Source organism: Triturus cristatus, chromosome 3_1, assembly GCF_964204655.1.
Source record: "Triturus cristatus chromosome 3_1, aTriCri1.1, whole genome shotgun sequence".
NCBI lineage: Eukaryota > Metazoa > Chordata > Amphibia > Caudata > Salamandridae > Triturus > Triturus cristatus.
Genome location: NC_140583.1, coordinates 695038812 through 695064318, shown reverse-complemented (window position 1 = coordinate 695064318; position 25507 = coordinate 695038812).

Here is a 25507-nt window from a genome sequence, read left to right as displayed (position 1 = left end):
GCCCGGTGGCCGGCACTGGGGAACATGATTGCAAAGAGGGATATTGCGCAGCTTTGGGGTTCCCGACGGCCTCCCACCGTGTCAGTGTGGAAGGAAAACATGGACTGGTGCATGTTCAGAGAGAAGACGGTGTATCTGGTTCGGGGCAAGCCTGGGGTGTGGGGTAGAATTTGGGGTCAGTGGAACACCTACCGAGGTAACATCTGTACGCCCCCTTTTGTAGATACTCCGGACATTTCTCTATCCCCCTGATCCTGAGGTTCCTGGAATACGGTACTCTTTTGGCTGATTGTTCTGACTTCCCCGCTGCCTCCCTCCCACCTGGTCATCCTCCCTGTCCTCCTGATTCTCTACCTGGTGTGGTGGGATCCCCCCGTCGGAGCTCGACACCGTCTAGACTGTTTCTCGCCTTGAGTTTTGTTTCATTGTTTCTTTGTTTGTTTTTTTTTCTTTTAAAAATTAAAATATCTGAATCCTGCCTAGATTCTGAGTTGCTTAGAATATCTCCTGTAACCCTGCTTCTCCTCTGGGGATCAGTCGCGGCTTTTTGACATCCAGCAACTGATATGCATATACTAGCGGCCGGCCCTTGTGGTTGCAGGCCCATATTTGTTACGATGCTTTTTTGCACAATAAAGTTTTTCACAAAAACAAAAAACAAAACAAAAACCAATGCAGCAGTAGAAAGGCCCCGGGCCCGATCGTGTGCCGATCAATTTTTTCTTTGAACCATTGGGACTTTGGATACCGTTTTTAACTAATGTTTTTAATGTTATAATGAAAGGCCCCATTCCGGTCTCCTGGAATACGACAGTAATCGTACCAATATTTAAAAAAGGAGATAAAGCATTGCCAAAGAATTATCGGCCGATTTCACTCATAGATGGCACCTGTAAATTAATGGGTCGCCTTTTATTAAATAGACTTGAGGAAAGGGCGGCAGGGAAAAACATTTTAATTAATACACAATATGGTTTTAAAAAAGGGATGGGGACCTTGATCAGTGTCTAAATCTAAACCTAATCAAGGCAAAATATACTCTAGCCAAAAATGGTAAGATATACATGGCGTTTATGGATCTTTCCGCCGCGTTTGATTCAGTATGACACAGAAAATTATGGTCTATTTTAAAAGAGATGGGCGTGGAGGAAAATATTATAAATTTTATTAAACAATTATATTCACAGTCCACAGCATGTGTTAGATATAGTTCCCAGGGAGAAAGCACAAGGGCCTTCCCAATTCACCGGGCGGTCAGGCAAGGCTGTGTCCTAGCCCCTTTTTTATTTTCTATGTACACTAATGGGGTAGAGGCTGCAGTAAACAAGGATGTTATCGACTTACCCCGGGTGAATAAGAAACAGCTTCCCATATTATTATATGCGGATGATGCTGTTTTTTTGGCAAGGACAGGTGTAGCGTTACAAAAATTAATAAATAACTATGTGTCTTATATCGCGGGACTAGACCTTCAAGTAAATGAAGCAAAAACGTTTGTCCTAATAGCTGGGAAGCAGCCCAAAAAAGTCTTAGTTTTTTACATTACTACTCGGAAAATTGAATTAACCAAAACTTTCTTATATTTGGGGGTTCTTTTTAACAATGAAGGAACTTGGAAGGACATGGTGGCGAATAGAAGTAACGCCCTAGAAATAAATGCTATGGCTATTCCAACCTTTACAAGAAAACTGGGTTCAAAACCATTGGAACCAATCAAAAAAATCTATGGGGCCAGAGCGGTCACCTCTGCTACATATGGAGCAGGTATCTGAGGTGTAGCTAACACTGATGCGCTACAAAAAAAGGAAGATATGTTCTTCAAAAAGTTATTTGCTATCCCCAAAGGGTGCTCAAATTATATCGTGCATCAGGAATTACAAGTCCCTTTTATTTCGGATTTGATATTTTCTGCCCCAGTTTTATTTTGGCACTCAATTTGGATGAGGGATACAGTGGGACTTACCCAAGATATTATTCAAGATTGTTTAATGCTTGATAAGGTAAAATGAACCCCATGGTTGTGTTATATTAAGGAAAGATTGATGAAGCTGGGTTTAGAGTCCCTCTTTTTAGATCCTTTAGCTTGTAGGGGTACAACTAAAAGTGTAATTAAAGCAGGTTCAAAAGAATTTAGAGAGAAGGAACGAGATATTTTAAATTATGTTAAACCAACGGTGGCTTTATTCCTGACCCTCCCGCTTCTCTCAGGCGAAATGGACTCTTACACGACATCTATAACAAACCCCGACATAGATTTATATTGTTAAGGTTTAGATTAAATGTTATCCCTTGTATGTTAGGTTTTCCATCAGGAACTTACTCAGTAAACGAACTTTCATTCTGTCCCTGTGATAACAAATCCATACAATCTAACTTACACATTTTATTCTTTGTACATTTTATTCATGTTTTCGGAGAAAGTATATCCGTCCCCTGCTGCGTAAATATAATTTTATTCAATGCCGTCTCTCTTTGTATTTCCTTCAAATGCTTCCTAATTCATACGTTAACTATTGTGTCACATCTTATTTATGCTTGGCATTTTCACAAAGGAGGTTAACAAGGCATTAGACTGTTTACATTGCATTATAAAGCACTTTATAATAACTGATTGCGGGAAGCAAGGTATCTTAGGCCTTCAATATGTGTTAGATGAAATATTGGATAATGTGAGATATCGCATCTAATGTATTGGTATTGTTTACAAAAGTTACTGTTAGCACATATATGGTATTCTTGCGTATTTGCACCATTATGAGCTATTGACTATTTTTTTTTAAAGTTTTAACTGCATCGTTTGTGATGTATTAGTTTTTAATTGAATATGTGTATTATGCTGTACTTTTGTGATTTTGCTGCTTATGATCGAATAAAGTTACTATTTATTGATTGATTGATTGGCGGAGCTGCCGAAAGCTACTAGTGACCCATTTTATATTTCCGAGTTAAGGTTGTTGTCAACAGGTAGCAAATCACCAGGAGATTATTGGATTAATGGTGTGCCTTAAATAAAATGCCTCCAAGATAGCATGAAAGAAGATATTCACTTTTGTAGTGGCAGTCTGCAGGAAAAGTGTGATGCAGAGAGTATCAAAATGAGTGCCAGTCAGCTGCACAGCAGTTTGTAGGCTTTCTTCAGTGTACCATACGGCAGGAATGTTACAACTTCCTTTGCTTCTCACATGAGGTATTTGCGCATTCTAATGGGGGTTGGAAGGGCCGTAGTAGCCGTTAACTGAAGACTGGCAACTACCTTGGACTGCATTGAAAGCATTTGGGGATGCTTTCCTGCTGATTCAGGACTATGTTTCACTCCAGTTGTTCACATTATCTCTATTTACATGTCTCTAGGTAGAATCACCGACTAAGATTGCAAAAGCAACCTGTATGTGCTATAGCTTTTCCTCCGGTAACTTCCCTAAAAACAAACGGTTCCTCACAGCCACTTCTCACATTGTCAGTGACACGGCAGCTGGTGCTCTCTGGCCCAATTTCTCAAATACTCAATTTCCCCCCATCGTCTATGTGACCTTGTGCACTACTCAGCTGACAAAAACACACATTCTATCAGATTGTTTATCTCTGCTCTGCAATACAAAGGGGCTATTGAAGTAATGTATGGCTGTCAGAGCATCCTGTGTGGTACACGCTTTCCCAGGCTCACTGCACGGATAGAAAACCCAGTGTGCATGCCTGTTCACGTTCTTACCCTATAGGGAAATGTGGTTGTAATAGGTATGTACTCAAGGTGGTAGGAGATTTGTTTTACAACAGGCATTTAATCTAGATATGCAATAAAGTTCCTAAGAAAATGTATACGAAGAGAAGCCATGCATGAAATATTGCTTACAGGCAATGGCGTGTAACTTGTCTCCAAAGAAATGGATACATCCTTAATGGAACGAGGTATAAAACACAAAAAGTGTGCTCTCTGTCATCCAGAAACAAATGGGATGGTGCAGCGCTTTCATCGATTGTTGAAAGAAACTGTATCTTTGGAAAATGACAATGCTTTGAATTAGAAAGAAGTGGGTAGGCGGATTACGACACACACGGATACACCACATTCTATTAAGGACAAATTCCCATTTGAGTTATTCCGGGGCAGGTATCCTAACACGATTGTAGAGCCAACCTAAATAAATAATCATGAGTTTAAGTTGGACAAAACTGCAACTCATGATGATTGGGTGCTGAGAGAGGACAGGAAGGTTAAAGATAGAAAAGGAAACTTTGACAGAAGGAAGTCTGTAAAGGAGACGAAAGTAAGAGTATGTGACTGGGTATTGGTGAAGAGGCCCATGGGTAAAGGGCGTAGTGACAAAGTCTCTGAAGCTTTAAGAGTGATAAAATCTGAATTGTTGTTTGTAAAAGGGAGGAAGGTTGAGGGGAAATCAATGGTGAAAAGGAGTGACAAGGAGTTAATCGAGCCAAGAAGATTGGACAGTATGGTGCGACTTGTTGGGTATTTAAGAGATTATGTGATGTGAATTTTTTTTTTTTTTTTTTTTTTTTACTTTTGTGATTGCTACTGTCTTGCATTTCTTTTGAACTCACATTATATTTTTATATCTTTGTAGTTAATTTGCAAGTTTATATGCTGCTTAACATAATTTCTTTTAGTCTTGTTTCTCTGTTGTTGTAGAAGGGGAGGTGTGTAGTAATATCTATTTATTATCTTGTTTGATCAAATATTTTTGAGTGCTGTATGACTATAGAATGTTGTGAGGTCATAGTAGACTGCGAATGTAGGGGCAGAATGGAACGCTGGAAGTCTGTTGGAGCTGCTGAATTGGACGCTTTTCTCTTATAATACACCTTGCTCATCCTTACAGATTTAAGCTGTATTTCATTACTGAAGCGAACCCTTTTTTACATTGCCCTTTTATGTTTTCATTGTGCTATGTTGCCTTGCATATGGTATTGTGTTATGTTCTGTTGTCTATTTTAGGTATGTCAATAACTGCAGCTACATTTTCCAGCCAAAAGCAATAGATACCTTGAAATTTTCTATGATCAGCAACCATGTCCCATTAGTGCCCTCATTACGAGTTAATGGCTAAATGAAATTTCAATCCCTGTGCAAACATATTCTTGAAAAGGCATCACAATTATGAGAGGTGTGCTAATTATCACAACCTCTGTTAGACCTGTCATCCGTAGGGTGGTCTACCCCCAAATATTTTGCCTGCTTACCGCCTCTCTTTGCTGATTCTTTTTCTTGGTGGTAGGACTCTGAGCACTTTACCACTACTGACCACTTCTAAATTGCATGTGCTTCTACCCCTAGAAATGGTGACATTGATGTTTACCCAATTGGTATATTTAATGTACTTATAACTCCCTTGTAAAGTGGTTTACCATGTAACCAGGGCCTGTAAATTAAATGCTACTGGTGGGCATGCAGCACTGATTGTGCCACCCACACAAATAGCCTTTCAAGCCTGTGTCAGGCCTGCCACTGCACAGTCTATGTGTGCAGTTCACACTGCCATGTCGACTTGACATTTAAAACCCCTGCCAAGCCTTGAACTCCCCTTTTATGTAATGTAATGTAATGTAATGTAAAACAGTCTTGTAGAGCGCATCTTGGCGCTAGGACTAAGATGGAGGAAGAAAAACTTTAACCAATCCAGTGTTCACATCCTTAGAGCAGGAAAGAAGAGGAGACAGAGGAAGAGAACAGCTAACCAGAGGTACAGTACTAGGAGGTCATAGGTCCCTCCCTCGGAAAGAGCTAGGTTTTAAGACTCCGCCTAAAATCCATCAAGGAGTTGGCTTGTCTGATATTCAGAGGGAGGTCATTCCAGCAGCGCGTAGCCACTCTACTAAAGGTCCTACCCTCCATCCTAGCCTTCTTAACTCTGCCAGTATTTAGCAGAGAGGCATGCGAGGAGCGTAAGGTTCTTTGAGGCTTATACCAGGACAGTTTCTCCTGCAGGGAGATAGGGCCAAGGCCATGTGCCGCTCTAAAGGCAATGCCTAGAGACTTAAACATGACTCTTTCTTTTATGGGGAGCCAGTGGAGCTCTTGTAGCGCCAACGTGGTTGAGGAGATTATTACATGTAAGTCCCTATTAAGGTAGACCCTAGGTACCTCATAGCACACAGTACTGTGTAACTAAAAGGTGGAACATGTACTTTTACATTTTGCATGTCCTGGTAGTCAGAACCTCCAAATTCATTTTTCACCACTGTGAAGTCTACTCCTCTCATAGTCTAGCATTGGGAATTCCTTAATAAACTTTTAAGTTGGAATTCCTGATTAGAAAGGAGTAGCTTTGTCATGTTTTATATCTTTGGAATGGTAATGACAAATCCTCTTCACTAGTAAAGTTGGATTTAACATAACTATTTTAGAAATGCCACTTTTAGAAAGTGCAAAAAGAATAATTGATGGACAGAATGCAGAATAATGTCATACATTCAACCCAGTACAGAGATCTAGGCCTAAATCCATTGTTTATTTTGCTCCCCATGCCATTCCTGTTTGAACCCAGCCATATGCAAATCAGTTTTGACCCTGCGCCCAATGGGAACAGGTCAGTCCGAACTGCTAGGCCAGGTTCTCCCTAGACTGGAAACAAGCATCCTGGGACCGGTTTTGGGGTTTCACCCCTCATCAGCCAGGATACCTTGACTCCAGTGGCATGGAAAGTACAAGACCCACGTCTGGGAATACCCGTCTCACTCAGGGTGAAAACTGCAAAAAGAACAATTGATGGACAGAATGCAGAAGAATATCATACATTCACCCCAGTACGGAGATCTGAGCCTAAATCTATTGTTTTTTTGCTCCCCATGCCATTCCAGTTTAAACTCAGCCATATGCAAATCAGTCTTGACCCTGTGCATAATGGGGACAGTACAGTCCGAACTGCCAGACCAGGTTGTCCCTGGACTGAAAACAAGCATCCTAGGACCGGTTTTGGAATTTCACCCCTCATCAGCCAAGATAGCTTGACTTCAGTGGCATGGAGAGCACAGGACCCACATCTGGGAATACCCATTCCACTCGGGGTGACAAATACAAAAAGAACAATTGACGGATAGAATTCAGAAAAATGTCATACATTCAACCCAGTACAGAGATCTGGGGCGAAATCTATTGTTTATTTGCTCCCCATGCCATTCCAGTTTTAACCCAGTCATATGCAAATAAGTCTTGACCCTGCGCCCAATGGGAACAGTCCATTTTGAACTGCCAGGCCAGGATCTCCCTGGACTGGAAACAAGCATCCTAGGACCGGTTTCGGGGTTTCAACCATCATCAGCCAGAATAGCTTGACTCCAGTGGCATGGAGAGCATGGGACCCATCACTGGGAATAGCCGCCCCACTCGGGTTGACGCATGCAAAAAGAACAATTGATGGACAGAATGCAGAACAATGTCATACATTCACCCCAGTGCAGAGATCTGGGCCTAAATCCAACTTTTTTTGCCTCCCATACCACTACAGTTTGAACCCAGCCATACGCAAATCAGTCTTGACCCTGTGCCCAATGGGAACAGTCCAGTCCAAACTGCCCGGCCAGGTTCTCCCTGGACTGGAAACAAGTAACCTAGGACTGGTTTTGGTGTTTCACCCCTCATCAGCCAGGATAGCTTGACACCGGGGGCAAGGAGAGCACTGGTTTATATTCCGGCTCCCCATGCCCTGCACTGAGCTCACGGCGACACCAGTGTAGCGATGGGGGGCCTAGGCCCATATGCTACTAAAATGATGCACACAGACACAGGGCGTATGCTGGTTAACTGGCCACAATCAGGTGCGCCCGGGCCCTAATATTGTCAGAGTCACGTCACTGGTGACACCTGTGGTGGATGAGTGTGGGATTGCAAGTGTGTCCAGCCCTCGAGGTAGTGGCTCACACACTAAGTGTCTGCTGAGACACTAGCACGTGCCCAGCACAACACTACATTCCTCCCAAACTTTATTAAAGAAAAACAAAGTCCAACCTATGGAAATAAACTTTGTGCATGGGCACCACACAGTCTCTTGGTCATGAGTCAGTCCACGGGACAATGGAGGATAGGTGCAGCTAGGAGCACCTGGGCATCTAAGCACTTGTCCATAATTTTACCAGCTACTACTGGGCACGAACGATGCACCGATGGAGTCTGGATTTCTTGACCGCCTGTCTGTTTGATCAATGTCCACTTACACACTGATGGATGGACCTGTGTGCTCTTGCGGTGATGCTGCTGATGTCAGACAACTTCACCTGGTGCATCGGAGCGTCGGTGGTTCCTGCTGCAGAGACTTCTCTTGAGGCATCAGGGCACTGCTTTGACAAGACATGCCAGGGGCACCTCAGCCTCTTGGTGCTTTGCAGGTGCAAGGCTCCACCCTGGTGACGAGTTGTTCCTTGGCTGGATTGGGTAACGCACATGGCAATGATGTTGTGGTTGCCATGAGACCTGGATGACAGCTGGTGATGTTTCGCCTGGAGTGAGGATGACTGGAGAGACTTTGCAGCCATGTAACTCTGAGTCTTAGCGGAAGCTGTTCGTCACCCATGGCATCTGAAGGCACGAGCAGGGATGCCGTCTGACTTAGACTGCCTTTGCTCGGGAATTGACGGTCGCACTGGAAAGCATTGGGGAGAGACGCTGTTTGCGCTTGCTGTGGCTTAGGTTTGGTTCTCCCATCGAACTGTTTCCAGGGACGTGGCTCTGCCTTGGTGGCTGACTTGTGGTACGAGTCCTTGTTCCTCTCTCCTTGTTGGTCTTTCCAGCGCACCTGTGTTTGTCCAGTTCTTCTGGGTGACAGAGTTGTCACTCTTTTTTCCTTCTTGAAGTGGCGTCATGCCACTTTCTCTTCTTGTTGTGGCAGTGGCAGCTTGCCACTCAAAGACATGCGGCTCTCTTCCTTCCCGTAATGGAGCCGATGTACGACTCGTCTTACGGAAGTGTTGGGGAACTCCCTTGATTGTCTCTGGCCCACTGCAGGGCGGAGCTGGTGCAGTGGAGATGTAGAGGCTCTCCCTTTTGCATTAAGGCCACACTAGACCTTTACTCCCCTCTTTTAAATGGGGAGCACTGGGCATGTGCAGCGGTTTTTTTGTGGGTACCTGGCGGACAACGAGGCACCTAATGTAACTTGCATTGTGTCTGTGAGGGTGCCCCTGCTCTTCTCACTTCTTTCCTTATCGGGCAATTTAGGTCTTCTCCCTATTTGTCCTCTGCCACCTTGCCCATAGGCAGGCGGCTTTCTGTTGGCTGTAATTCAAGTATTCTTGTGGTGCTTAAGGCAGCTGTGGGCTTCTTAGGGCACTTTCCTCGAGGGGTTTACAGTCTATCCCCTCCAAACACTAAGTAGCCATCAGGGGCGCGAGGAGCACTCTTGGCTGATCTCTACTTTCGATGCCAATGAAAAGCAATTCCTTTTCTCTTGTAGGCAGCAGCTCGCAACTTAAGCCTTGCCGTTCGTGGTGTGGTGCTAGTGCCACACTCTCTGTGCAGCCCCCCTATCCTCTCTTCCATACTGAGGGACAGGGCACTGTCACTGTGGTACTATTGCTGCCGGAGGAAACCTGGGGTTCTCTACTTGCTGTAGAACTGCTGGCTGCCCCACTCTCTAGTGTTTTTGGACTCCCTGCTGGACTCGAGGGTGCACTGCTCCCGGTTCTACTGAGTGCTGCTTCCCGTTCCTCTTTCAGGGACGTGGACTCTGGCGGCTTTACCAGCTCTTGCTTAGTTGAGCGTCTCCTTAATGTGTGGCGGTTCACCTCCTCACCTTGCGAGCCTGCACCCCCTCTTAACAGCATAGTACTTCACCACGCGTCAGGGCTGTAGTGCTGTAGTGCTGCACAGAAACTTGTGTTCGCCTACTTCTTCTTCTCAGGTGGAGACTGCTCTCCGTGGTACGCACAGTGCTTTCTCACCCATGGGACTTCTATCGAGGGTTAGACCACCTCTTCGCCACTGTAGTGATGTTGGCCCTAGGCCCACATGCTGCTTAAATAATGCACGCAGACACAGGGAGTATGGTAGTTAACTGGCCACTAGCATGTGCTCCCGGGCCCTTTTATTGGCAGAGTCACGTCACTTGTGATCTTGTGGTGGATGGGTGTGGGGTGCATGTGTGTCCAGCCCTTGAGGGAGTGGCTAGCAAACTAAGGGCCTCATTACGATGTCGGTCAGAAAGGCTCCGACCAGCATTCAGATTTTCTTAGCCTGAGTCGAAAGCCATGTTTCCGACCAAATCGGAAACATTTCCCACCGACCGATTACGATGGAAGGTAACCGTCCGGTCTGCCCGACTCGGTTCCGACCAGCATTCGGAGACTCTGAGTCAGTTGGAACCAAATCATACAGCTCTATAGAACGGTTTACGACTGACGTATTATGAAGTAGGATTCAGACAGCCTTTCCTAATCGGTTTGTCTGACACGAAAATGCTGTCGGAAACTGAGTTTGGGGGCCCGTAGCAGGCCCCCCTTCACCCAGAGTCCTCCGGTTGGGGCCAGTGGGGGTACCCATGGGACCCCTCTTTGCAACCATGCATAGTGTGGCAGGCACTCCGTGGGTTAATTATTCAAGGGTTCACGTCATCCACCAACACAGCCAGTTTGTATCGGAGGCTACTTTGTATTATGTGACATAATTCCCATATGTCCTGCAAAGCGCTGTGTTCCCTGCAATAATTATGTTATTTTACATTATGTTCTGGCATGTTACGTTATAATATTATATGAATATCATATAACACACAATCAGAGGCGCAACTAGAGCCAAGTTTCCGGGGGGAGACTAATACATTTTTTGGTGGGGGGACTAATTCTTCCAGCAGTAGGCAGAGTTGAGATGCAGGGGCTCTAAGAAGGGGTGAAAAACACAACAAAGCCATGTTAACAAGTATATGTTCTTTTAAACACCTGTGAAGTACTCAGGTTCGGCTGCACAGCCAGCCCACAGCAGCTCAAGACCTGTCTGTGTGTGTGCCCGGTGTTAGAATAGACCAGTGAATGCTTACGCAGTGCCCTATACAAGTTACCATTAGTGGCACCATTTTCTGTTTAGACGCCATTGTGAATGATGATCGAAAGTAATCCTTTACTGTTTCTGGGAAAAGCTTCTGTTGAGTTTAGTTTCTGCAATAATGAACCTTTTAGTGCTAATGCATAGCTTTCCCACTAGATAGAGGCCCTCTCCCACTTGTCTGGTGTTTGGTACACGGTGAAACGACCTTTGATTGTACTAGGTTGTGTATGATACAAGAACTGAAACCTTTTTTTGTATTTCACTGTGCAGCTGCATATGCCTGGAAAATTCAACTGTGGGCGTGACTTCACCCGGGTATGAAATGTACATAATGTATTGTTTTGCTTGCTGATCTTTAGTTCCCTCAGTATCACTCTTTGAGACTATGCAGATGGGGCTCCACTCTGAGTGAATCTGAATAGAACAATTGTTGGTATATTCTCCACTGTTCCTCTGACCCTTCATTTGTTCTGGAAGGCTGAGAGGTGGTCTGAGGTGACTCGGTGGCCCCAAGCGGGTCACTTCCTTCACCAGCAAGCTGTCTCAGCCCGGCCTGACACACACAACAGGAGGGGCTGAAGCCCTTTGAGCCCTATGGGCATTGCGCACCTGCACACAACGCACACACACTCTCTCACACACTGTAGGAAGCTGGCTCTGTATATACTATACCAAAGTGAGGTATAGTGTGCACAGAGTCCAGTGGAACCCCAAAGGTAGGCAGAGGCAAAGTTAGATGGAACATACTCTCTATTTGTGGTAGTGTGGTCGAGCAGTAAGGCAGTATCAGAGGACAGTGTTAAGCATTTTTTGTACCCACTCAATCAGCAAATGATTTCACATACTTAAAGACTGAACTTCAGACCAATTGGTTTTGTATAAAAAAATATTCTTTGAGTTATTTTATTTTCGAGAACCAAGCAAGCCTGGCACAGGTAAGTTGATAAATACTTTTCAGGAAATATACAGTTTGAAATGCAATTGGAAATGTACTTTTGAAATGGTTTCAGTTTGAATTACTGGTAATGCAATACTGTGAAATGCTGTACTTATACTTTGTATCAACTTTAAAATGAAAATTACAGGTAAGTTACTTTTACATTACTTTTGAGATTACTTTTTCTACTCAGTGTGATATGCCTAGATATCACGCTGGAACATTTCCTAGAGAAAAGTTGAGTAAAATCAATTTTACACAATGGTTATTTTTCTGGTTTCCATACAAATCAACTTCAGAATGGATTCCTATGGATAGAAATGAAGTTACTTACCAGGTAAGTAATCGGTCTTTGGAGTTGAGCTTCTGGGGAACAAGGGTTCCCCCAGGGTCAATGATGAATTCTCGTTACACCCCCAGCGGCACTAGGGCAGCCGGGTGCAGAGTGCTAAGGCCCAATGTTATCTAATAGGGGATAGGAGGCCTCCTGTTGGTGGCTGCTGGCAAGCAGACCACTGTGTTATGGGAGCAGAGCTCCTGGACTTTAGCTCTGGGAAAATGGGAAAACATAATAGCACCAAAGGTGCACCCTCAGTGGTACTGGGGCGGCCGGGTGCAGTGTGCTGTTTCGACGTTGGGTGCCCTATTGGTTTCAAAGGGGAACCTCCGGTTTGCAAAGGCACTGCAGGCTCGGAGACAAAGTTCTTCTGGTTGCGACCACCACTTTGAGAGGTAAGTTGGGAAGTTAGGGATTGGTTAGGCACCGTTGGTTCACACAAGGCCGTGGGGTGTCGGGTGAAGGGGTGCCTGTTGTGGTCGGATATTCTTACCAGCTCCTGGTCACGGTTAGGAGGGCCTTCTGGATTTAGGCTGCAGGCGTCGGCTGGAGGCTTAAGGCAGGTCAGCGGACGCTGGATCTCGGGTCAGGATTACCGGGGTGACCTCCTTGTGGTGTTTGCCCACTCGAGCTCGGGCCATGCACAGCGGGTGCAAAGTGGGGTGAGTCCGCCATGGACGGCCACAGCCAGAGCTTGCTAATTAACAAATCCGGTGTTCACGGGATACAAAGTCTTTGTAGTGTAAGGCAGGCAGGCCCTCCAGGGTTTTTGAGGATGCTGGCTGCAGGACGAGGGGCCACCTGGCTTGCCACTGGCCGGGAGCAGGTTCGAGGACAAGACAGGCCGGTAGGGCTGGGGCCAAGTCAGTGGGCGTCTTCCTCTTGTTAGCTGCTGCACGTCTCTTCAGTCCTTCTTTTCCTTCTTCTTGTTGTAGGTTCTTGTCTGAAGAAGCAAGGTTCAGGGGTGCCCCTAAATACTAGGGTACACCCCTATTATGCCACCCTCCAGTGGGAGGGGGGCATGAACCTGTCCCTGGTTGGCTGAGTCCCCCCCTCTTTAAGATGGAGTGGACTGAGTGTTGTGCTTCACCTCACCTCCCCTACCTGAGGGGTGGAGTTGGCAGAGGTGGGCACACCTCTCTTCCTCACCTATTTTTCCTGCCGGTTCTCCCACCCAAAGTGGGGGTCAGAACCAGTGGGGACCAGTTGCTGAGAGCAGCAAGTGGCCTGGGAAGCTCACAAGCCGGCAAGCCTTTGAAGCGTCCCCTTTGTGAACCCTGCCCATCCTGGGGGAGGAGGCTTGGCACCTCGTCCCAGGATGTGCATTGTTTCAGGCCCCAGAGAGCAGCAGGCTCTCGACCCAGGGGTCCAGAAACATGTCTGGTGGTGGCAGCTGAAAGCAGCCACTCAGCCTGGACACAAGAGGTGGGATAGTTTTCAGGGGGCATCTCTAAGATGCCCTCTGTGTGCATTTTTCATTAAATCCCACACTGGCATCAGTGTGGGTTTAATGTGCTGAGAAGTTTGATACCAAACTTCTCAGTTTTCAGTGTAGCCATTATGGTGCTGTGGATTTCGTAATGACAAACTCCCAGCACCATATACTCTTAATGGCAACACTGCACTTACAATGTCTAAGAATGGACTTAGACTCTGTAGGAGTACTGGGTTCATACACCTGTACCTTTACCACTGGTATAGTGCACCCAGCTAGAGGGGTGACTGATCTATGCCGGGGCAGTAGGTTGTAGGCATGGCACACAGAGATGTGTGCCATGTCGACTTTTCACTTTGTTCTGTACCAAAACACGCAGCCTGCAAACGCAGTGTGTATGTGAAAGGGTACAGGACATATAAGGGTGGCACAATAAGTGCTGCAGCCCTTAGAGGCCTTCTTTGGTCACAGTGCCCTGGGTACCTATGGTACCATTTACCAGGGGCTGACCTGTGGCCAGAGATGCTAATTGGGTTTAGCTTCAATGCAGTTTTAGGGGAAGAACATAGGCCCTGGGTACCTGATTAGCAGGAGCCCAGGGCACACTCAGTCAAAGCACATCAACAATTCAGCAAAACGTGGGAGCAACCATGCAGAAAAAGGGCACATTCTCACACACACACAGACACACTTTCAGACACACAACAAAATACACAACACACATTCTCTCTCACACACACTCCCCCTCTTTCTCACACACACTCTCTCTCTCGCACACACACACACACACACACACACAACACTCTCTCTCTCACACACACAATGTGCCCTCTGCAGGATTGAGTTTTCTGCTGCAGGTTGGAGGCAAACAGTAGGAGAGCGTGCCTGCAAGGAATGTGCAATGGGTTCTGCACTGAAATTTCAATCCAAGTAACCAAACCCATAGAGAAGAAAGGCGCAGCATTATGAAAAGCAATCTCTGTCTGATTTTACGAGCCCTCAGATGTTATTCATAGTTTCCTAATATTAGTTAAAAGTAGTTTTTTTAGATAACCTGCTGCTGTTGCTTCCAGGTGCCACAAATATTGTGTTACTATTAGAAATGCAATGACGCTCCTCGTAGGGGAAGGAAGCAACATTTCAATGCTGGATCTGTGTGGCTCAAAGTAAAGATTTGAATTAAACAGTGGAGGACGCATTTCCTGTGATCATTGGCAAGTGTTTAAAATAATACACAAATCCAAGGCGTTATTTTACAAGCTCTGAAGTCAACACAAGGGTACATTAGTGACTTTCTTGCTGGCTTCTGTGTACCTCATTGAAGTTTGCACCCGAGACAAACTCTATGCAGGGAGCTGCTCCGTTCCTCACTGAAACAAGGTGCCTATATTGTCCTTGCCCCTTGATTAATCAGGAGATGGCGAAGGAACCTTCTGCATTTATCAATTAGAATGGGGCATATGCAGAGGAAGTTTGGTAGTGTCTCCTGGAACAAGCCACACACATGGCACATGTTGATGGTGGATTGACACCTAGGCAGGCAAAAGGTCTACTGATAGAAGCAGCCCATACACAGTTCACAAAAGGTAAATTTATAATACTCTGAAAATAATTTAGTAATACATTTTTTGTCCCTTTTTTGAGCATAGCTCTTAATGACAAAATCATCATGCTTACTTCTCGTGAAGGTTTGACGTCAGTTACAAAGAACCCTATATGAACCTCTTTGTTTAGAGCTGCTTTGAACTGCTGGTAAGGCAGATTTAGATTCCATAGAACTGCTGCGACTTTTAACTCCAAGGCTTCAGGAAGACATTCAACTAAACATGTTGGGAGGCCAAGTTGTTTGCAGATACAATTTCTAACCAGATTAAATGCTTCAGAAAACCTTTTTTAGCATGTAGTGCTGAGTGCATATACTTAAAGAGGCTAGCTTTCTGTACACATTCTCGAGTTCCAGCCTGATCAGGGCTGGTGAGGTATTGTGTGGAAGCTTAAACAGTGACTTGAAGACAAAGCTTCAAGCACTGTACAATAAAGCACCCAGTTTTCCTGAAAATGCTTCTATGCCATATGCCAGTGTCTGGATAGGTTTAGCATTTACGATCTTCAGCAATGGTGCGAGAGTAGGCTGTTTTATACTCTTGAATATGGCTTGAAAGGCAAATTGTAATGAGGCAGATTTTGGCTTTAATGAGTTGACCTGTTTAGTTGGCCTCCTTTGTCATCCAGTGTGGCAGCCTAAACAGTGACTTGAAGACAGCGTTGTCTGTATAGGCATGTGAGTGCATATGATAGTGCTGTATTGATCAGTTACTGTACGGGTAAATTAGTGGATGAGATCAGTTGATTTGTTAGATTTCTAATTTTACCTGGTGTGGGATATATCACATGCCTCTGGAACCCTGGAAGCTGCATGGAGACACCCCCACAATGCCCATGGCACACCTCCCTAGCACGTAGTGCTGGAACACGATGGGCCCGATTCACAGAACTAACTTAAGACAAAATCCTAAACTTACTACCATTTTGGTATTCACAGAAGGCACTTACTCATTTTGGTATTCACAGAAGGCACTTACTCATTTCGGTATTCACAGAAGTTAGGAGTCCTAACTTTAGGACTCCTAAATGCCTTCTGTGAATACCGAAAGTCTTAAAATTAGGATTTTTCTCAGTTTAGTGGTAGTATAGTTAGGACTCCTAACTTTAGGACTCCTAAATGCCTTCTGTGAACACCGAAAGTCTTAAAATTAGGATTTATCTAAATTTAGTAGTAGTAAAGTTAGGACTCCTAACTTTAGGACTCCTAAATGCCTTCTGTGAATACCGAAAGCCTTAAAATTACAATTTTTCTCAGTTTAGTAGTAGTAAAGTTAGAAGTCCTAACTTTAGGACTCCTAAACTGAGAAAAATCCTAATTTTAAGACTTGCGGTATTCCCAGAAGGCATTTAGGAGTCCTAAAGTTGGGACTCCTAACTTCTGTGAATACCGAAGTGAGTAAGTGTCTTCTGTGAATACCAAAATGAGTAAGTGCCTTCTGTGAATACCAAAATGGTAGTAAGTTTAGGATTTTGTCTTAAGTTAGTTCTGTGAATCGGGCCCTGTATTTTGCCTAGCGTTGCATTGCTCTGTACCTTAACACCATTCAAAGGCACACAAAGGGGCTTTGAGTGTCTTAACATGTGTGACTTACCCGTTTGCATTACATGTGTCCCATGATGCATGGTGCAAACCCCTCATACATATGGCCCTATTTCTGTCAAAAGATACAGAGGTGGATATTTTGTCGTACATATGTTATTGCTAGTCATTCTGTTATGTACTTCAGATTTGCTTACCAACAAGTAAGTCATTCCCATATCGCCCATTCTGGAAATGCTCATTGATGATACTGTGCCTGAAGATGTAGGCATCATGCACACTCCATAGGTATTTTGCCAGCCCATTGGGGAACATCCTCCGATGGCCCATGATGGCTTGAATGTTGTGCTTCTGCTTCCTGTACAGGTGTGATGTTGCTGTAGGGGGAACCAGTTGCACATATGTGCAATCCATGGCACCTAGCACATGTGGGCATCTAGTAATGGCATAGAAACCTTTCTTGGTGTCCAGCTGCTGTTGTTGTGTCTTGGGGAAGAGGAGGTACTCAGGTATTAGGCGGAAGATGGCATCCAGGAATAGGGTAGGTAGGCCGAAAAAGATGGCTGTGATATTCCTGCCACTCTGGCTGTTGGCATCTGGAATGAACTAGACGCCAGCATGTGGAGGACAGCCATCAGCTTGACCTGTGGAGGGATGGTGGTGGGTCTGGCAGTTGGTGGCTGGAACCTTGGAGCTAGCTGGTTCAGCAGTTATATTATGGACTCCCTAGTGAGTTGGTAGTATGTGATGACCTCATCTCCCCTGAGGTTTATGAGGGAAGTCCGCTGCCTAAAAACACGTTCCCTTCTGAACTGCCTATTTGGTGGGGGTTCTCCTCATAACTCCCAGCTGCAAAATAAGAACCCCCATGGCATAGATGAGCTTGCCAAACTGTTTTGTTTGGCTTGTCTTCATGTACCACAACCAATTGCGTCATTTCCTAGGCCTGGGTTACCGATGTGCAGGAATTTTGACATATTTCAGGCTCTGCACGATGCTTGACAATGATGCATCACACATTGAAAAAACACAAATATCACTGCATGGTTTTTACGCTGGATTTTACGAGGGAACCTTGAACATTGTAGTCTCTGTATGGCTCAGGTACTTTCAAACGCTGGCTTTTCAGTGTGAATTATTTTACGAAACACTCGCACTCACTGGGTGATGTCATAAGCAATATAATTTGAAATGTCGTCAGTGATGTTACTGACCATGTCATGAGTGATGTAATATGTGAGGTCATAAGCAGTGGATTGTGGGGGCATAAGTTATAGTTAGGTCAGGTAACTATAACTTATGAATTTCTATGGTTTTGTGTGTGCAAAATCTGAGGCTAACTATAACGCCCCTGTAACCTTATTTTTTCAGATAATACATACACATACACAGTACTTTAAATAGGCAGGTACTCATAGGTATGGAGTACCAGCACTTCTTATTGTTTTCCCTCTTGGTAGCAGCACTTCTCCACTGCCAAGGAGAGTACCTGTACTCATAAGAGGTAGGCTCATTAGCGCTAGTGGGGACAAGGCTATCAGAGTGCGGCCTATCTGTTCAACATTCCGACTTCCACTCTGTCATGTGTTGAGCTGCTGCTGCACCATTCAGCAGCGGCTCAGTTGCATTGTTATCAGGATTGTCCATGTGTTCAAAATTTAACTGCAAGCCCCGCACTGTCAAGCCGCTGTTGCTGGCTTGGCATCATTCATAGCTAGGGGGCTTCTTCCCTTCTGGTTTGCGGGCTCTTCCTGGCAGGTCTTCACACCATTCTTTATTAGCATATGTAAAGATAGAAGCCTCACCCATGTAGCCTTGTAAAGAAAGGTACCCTATCACACCATATTCACCGTGTGCAGCTACATTCAGTCTGGGTCTCTGAGAAAGTTTGCTCCACCACTGCTGGGTGCTCTGAAAATCAGCAGCCATAGAAGAGAACTAGGGATATACTTTCAGTTAATACATGTGAACAAATGTTCATGCATTAGAAGTACCCATCTCAATATATAGCTTTGGCTCAGTCCATCTAAAGACACAGTGGCAGGCCAAGATCACTCAGCATTGTGGCAGTATCACACGATCTTGACCTAGTATCACATAGCACAGACCTAATAACATAACATAAAGTGATGGCCAGAGTGCACAGGTTTAATCTATCAAATGTTTCTAAAGATTCTTTGACATGGTCTGATGTGGATCAACCATATAATTAGAATATGAGTATGCACACTGTATATAACATAAACTAAGGATGAGTCCTTACAATGAGAATCATTCAGAAACTATGGTGCTGAAAGAGGTACTGTGCTGTGCGCAGGACTGCAAAGCTAAGGATTTATGTTACCTGATTAAAAAAGAAATTGTACAGCAGTAATGTATGAGTGTACATGTTGAAGCTCCTGTGCCAGTGCTCCCCTTGAAACTGCCTCCATGGCAGTAAAAATAGGTGGTAGGACGATGACCCCTTATATCATACATTACATTATATACACAGCAACATATTGAGAATACCTAAAAGTTAGTTTGAGATATACATTCCAATATTTTTTTCTTTTTCAGGTTGCTTTCATGAGAATTAAGGAAAAAGAGTGAGAAAGGTGAAATATAAATTTAAGCTGAAACTCCCCCCTCACAAGTTTAGACATGCATACCATTAGGAAGTAAGTACTACTCTTTGTAAGTGCATGCTGATTTTTTCATAGTCTATGTGTTCTATGGGGAACAAAGCACCAAGAAAATATCTGAAATGGTTGAGTCAAGATCAAAGAAGGCTGAGCCAAGACCCCACATCACTGGCACAAGAGAGTACATAATTGGTCAAGTATCACTCAGTGTTGGTGTAAATCACAGCCAAGACTCAAAATCAGAAAAAGATGGCTTAAAATAACAGTGTTAGGCCAAGTCCATACATCTGTAGTCAAAGGCCACACAGCATTGGTTAAGATCACTATAAATGCCGTGGCTGAAGATATTTTCCGGTGGGTAATAAAAGCAATGTGACTATTAATCGCCATTTATGTGTTGTGGCACATGTACAGAGGGAATCTGCACAAACAGTAAATTTGAGACTAATAACAAGAGCAATGCAAGTGCAAAACGGATACCAGACAGATGATAGAATTATCTTTGTATCATAAACTGCCCATAGCCCCGCCCACTAGCAACAACCTTAGCCCCGCCCACTAGACACATCCCTTACTCGATTTGATGAGTACCAGCACTTATTTTCCCCCATTTAAAGCACCAGGGGGCATATGTTTCAAATACTGTATTGTGATTCTCAAATAGCGATTTTTAGAGAATTGCTATTTGAGAATTGCAAAACGGGATGTAATAAAAAATTCGGAAATAGTTTGCGATTCCTTGACATTCCTTAATTGCGACTCGCAAATTGCGAATATATATATATTCCATATGAAATCGCTCGCGATTGAAGACACCTCACGCAACGCTGTGTTTCCACCTTATTTATTTGGGAGGCAGCAGCGGTTTGGAACAAGTCCTCACAGCATAATCTTGTGCCGTATTGCCAAACGCGTTTCAGAAGTCTATTCCTTGTTCACTGGCTTGGCGCTTCTGGGGGAATGAGGAAACTTGCAAAATTGTCAGCAGGTGATATTTAAAGGTCTCAGTCCCGCCCTACTGGGCGTGTGTTCGCTATGAATCCTGGTCATTGTAGTTCCTTAGTGGATGCCGTTTCGTATATCCAATGGGACGGGATTACGAACTTCAAAAACTGCACGAAATGTAACAGCAGCTGTTTCTTTTCTCCATTAGCCTGCCATTGATGAAGGGAGAACTGCTCTGGAAACGCGTTTCGCATGAGGCTTTGAAAAGACTGTGCAGGGAGTAGTGCGCTGTGATTTCCTGCTGCCTTCCGATCAAATAAAGGTTGAAACAAGACATCGTGTGAGGCGCTTCACTGTTCGAGCAACTTTCATTTGGATATATATATATATATCATGCTCTCACTCCGTCTTGGTCCCTGCACTCGCGATCGGGTGCTCTCATGCACGGTGACAGAAACCGTGCGGATTACAAATCCCCAGCTCACGGCAAAAATACCAGCACTCGTAAGAACGTACCTTTCAGATTTTTATTTGAAAGGTTAACACACACACTAGACGCGTTTCGGCTTGCCGCCTTTGTCAATATATATATATATATATATATATATATATATATATATATATAAATACCAAGCGCATCCTTCCACTTCCCAGCGGGCGAGGAGGAAAAGCACACGGACACCAGACGTGCTTCACAGAGATTTATTCAGAAGTTAGTAACGGCGCGGCATGTCATATATATATATATATATATATATATACACATCTTGGGACGTCAAGCGCAGACTGGATTACATGGACGTGAGCATCCTGATTCTCGTGAATGCCGGAGGGCAAGCCGGGATCCAGGTAAGCTCACTGTACGATCTATCTGTGGTTTGTTAATCCCTCCAGGTGGCTGATGGGAGAGGTAGTCCTGTAGGTTTTTTAATCTACGGGCAGTGGGTGTCAAGGACAACAATTATTCCATTGAAAATGGCCGAGGATTGGGTTAAAGACCGTGAGGAGGCAGCACTCGACATCTTTAGTGACAAAGACGATTACGATAGAACGCCAGCAACAAGCGGCAATGTACAACTGTCGGTGGCAGGCAGTAATTTAAAACAACTACTTGGTGAACTGGAAAAACCGAGAAGGCATGAGGTGGCTAAATGGTGGGAGTGCACATCACTGAAAAGATATCTGGAGGTGAATCGCATTCCGAGGGGTTTAAGGATTCTCGTGGCCCCAACCTATGAGAATCCGGACCCTGCCATGCTTCAGGAATGGGCTGATAACAGCGTCCAATCGTCACGAAATATGCTGCAGATATTGATTAAGTTCGCAACAACAGACAGAGACAAAATATTGGTTAGAATAAATGAGTTATATAGCGAGCTTGAAAAAATATCTAATCAAGATGAAGTAAAGATGGGTCTAACAGACATTAAAAATCGTGTATTAAAATATGAGCAAATAATCAAAGAAAGAAAAGCCAGCAAATTTCAACGTGACAGGAACGATTACCTGCACGGCAGAATTTACACTTTTTCAAGAAAATTCGTAAATATCCGTCGTCAACAGCTATCAATGACAAGTGGCGGCCCCTCAGGACACCGTGAACCCAGCGAATCTGAACTAAGTTCGGAAATAGAATCTGATCCTGAAGCAAGTGGCAGGAGGGATCAGTCACGTAATGCACCAACACCGATTCAAGAACTCGGTTTTTTACGAGAGGAGCGTTTGATGAGTCTGCGCCCAAGACCTCCACGACAGGAGCATGCATCAAACCAAGCTCAAAGCCAAGGAACAGAAGGAGGAAAAACCGTCGATGGGGCAAACAAAACACAAAAATCAACATACAAACGGAACAGAAGGAGATAAATAATACAACAGGAACAGAGAACACAGTAGTGAATCTAACGACTATGGCCTTGACACAAGAGGAAGAACAAATCCTTGCTCTAGGGCTATCATACTGCAAGGAAATAAACTTTGATTATACACAGACCAGAATAGACCTGTATTATTTCATTCGTAAATTAAAATTACGCAAACATTTCTTTAACACCAAAGAAAGGATTGATGCCAGGGATCATGGTGGCACCGTGTCCCCAGAACCGGATACTTTAAATGTAGCTGATATGACCTTTCTAAGAGACATGACAGAGCTTGAAAATGATGATATAACCGATGTAATAACTAGCGGTCAAGCAGCAATTAGATCAGATCTAAACATATATGCAGCTGTGGTCACACCGTTCAGAACAAAATCTGTTTTCAACCCACTAATGCCTAGGGACAACATTGACATTTTTGCAGATTAAGGACCTTAAGCAATTGGCAATTGAAAGCAGCAATATTTTTAACAAAACCAGGCATAATGAACTAACAAAATATTCCAGAGTCATGCAAAGAATAAAAGAACACCCCGAAATTGTTGTACGATGGTCAGTTAAAGGGGGTAATGTTGTACTCTGACCTCTTGAAATGTACAACAAAGAGGCAATGACACAACTATCAGATAAGGATTGTTACACACGGATTAGTGCCACCAATATCATCAGCATTAAAGAGAAATACCATGGATGTTTGTACGAATGGAGAAGGAACGGGTTGATAACAAGGAATGAATTGGATTTTATGAAAAATGACTACCCTGTGATACCACAACTTTATTTACTCCCGAAAATCCATAAAAATGCAGAGTGTCCTCCGGGCAGGCCAATCATATCCGCCATTGGGAGCCTATTTGAAAATACGAGTAAATTTATTGACTTTTTTCTTCAACCATTCGTACAGGCTTTGCCAGCATACACTAAAGACACTGGGGATTTCCTAACTAAAATCTTTGATTGTAACTGGCATGAAAACTATGTATTTGTCACGTTGGATGTGAAAAGTTTGTACACGAGCATCAGGCATCATGATGGCCTGAATGCAGCAAAATACTATCTGAGCACAAGGGATATAAGCTTTTATCAACATGCACTTATGTTATTACATATGATGGAATGGTGCCTGGAGAATAATATCTTTATGTTTGATAGATTGCTTTACAAACAGACACAGGGCACAGCCATGGGTACTTGCTTCGCCCCCAGCTATGCGAATTTGCATATGGGCTGGTGGGAGGAGCAACTACTCATGAGGACATACAACACCCAGATGACTGAAAATGTAGTTTTGTATCAACGCTACATAGATGATATTTTCATTTTGTGGAAGGGCACTGAACAAAGTGTCAATGATTTTGTTGATGAAATCAACAGAAATGATCTAAATCTCAAATTCACATGTACCACAAATAAGAAATCCATTGTATATCTTGACTTAGAATTGTACACCATCAACAACAAAGTACATTCACGCACATTTAGGAAATCAAATCAATATCAGGGAATGCTATTTTGCATGCCCAAAGTTTTCATCCTGTTAAACTTATTGAAAGTATCCCCTATGCTGAGTGTTTGCGTATGAAGCGGAATTGCAGTACTGCAGAGAGTTTGAAAGACTCCACAGATAACTTGTTTAAGAGACTTAGCAACAGAGGCTATAAGTCGAAAACCATAGAAACAGCAAAGCAGAAGTGTATAGCTATCACTAGGGAAGATCTTATATTTAGAAACAAGGAAAACAGGATAATCCCAAGGGAGTCTGTAAAACAGACACCAAGATTAATTACAGGATATAACACATACCATTACAATCTACGGAAAATTCTGTATAGACATTGGCCAATAGTGCGCTGTGATCCCACCATAGGCCCATCTTGCACTAAGCTTCCCCAGTTAACCTTCAGGAGAGCCAAATCGATGAAACAAGAACTTGTGTCCAATGCTCCTGCGCAGGACAAAGGTGCCAGTTGGCTCAAATCCCAAAAAGGCTTTTTCAAATGTACAAAGTACAAAGCCTGTAAACATGGAATTAACACCAGATCAGTTTCCACTCCTCTAAGAAAAACTCCACTTGAGATCAGGGAGAATTACACTTGTAAAACAGATTTCGCGATATATGTGTTACGTTGTACTTGTAACAAAATGTGGGAAGTACCAGTCATCCCGTACATATTAGGATACTACAACATCTAAGGGCCATCAGTAATAATCACCCCACATATCCAGTGGCCCGCCATATTAATGCGGTCCATGGCGGCAAAGCGGAGGATCTGACTTACTTTGTTATTGACAGTGTAAACATCAGAGGTGGCAATAGACAACTAGCACTTAGGAGACTAGAGTCGAAATATATAATTCCGTTGGATTGTAAAATTCCGAATGGTATGAATGCTGACGAAGCTATGAACGTAAACCTTTAATCATCTATCACTGCTAAAACTTTGATGTAGAAGACTGCCTACTCTAGATTTTTAAACCAACCCCATGAGATCTGACTCACTCTTCCTTTCCCCTTTTGTTTTTTCACATTATGTTTCGTTCATCACATACCTATTATCTTTATCTTGCTTTATTCTTTAATTACTTAGATTTCCTAATGTAGTAATAACTGTTCAGAGTTTCCACCATTACCAATTCAACAAAATCAAGAAGGGGTATGATCCGATGCCAGAAATATCACTGCCCACTTGGGAACTATGTCTATATATTGCATTGCAGTTCACAGCGACTATAATGCCCAAAAATCAATATCAGCACATGCGTTTCACTTTGTGGCAAGTAACATCATTATTAATTTTGTTACCAATGTTAGATATGGGCTTATAACAATGGACTGATACCCTCGCTACGTATTTTTAAATAGAATGTTGAAAATATTACACAATCCACACTGAGTTAATTATGGTAAAGGTGGCTAATGTATTACTCATCAAGGTAATATGAGTCAGAAGAACTATTTTTCTGTTATTTTGGTTGCTAAGCAACCTTTTGGTTTGTGTCACGAGTACTGAAATGCTTAAATTAACTTACCAGAGTGAGGCCAGACACAGTGAGCAAGGCGGACTCGTCCGCCGAAACGCGTCTGGGCCACATTGTTGTAATAAAGATTTACTTTGAATAGCATCCCACGGAGTCAGTGCCTATTTTGCACGAGAGAAACCAGGACTGGAAGCAATATATATATATATATATATATATATATATATATATATATATATAT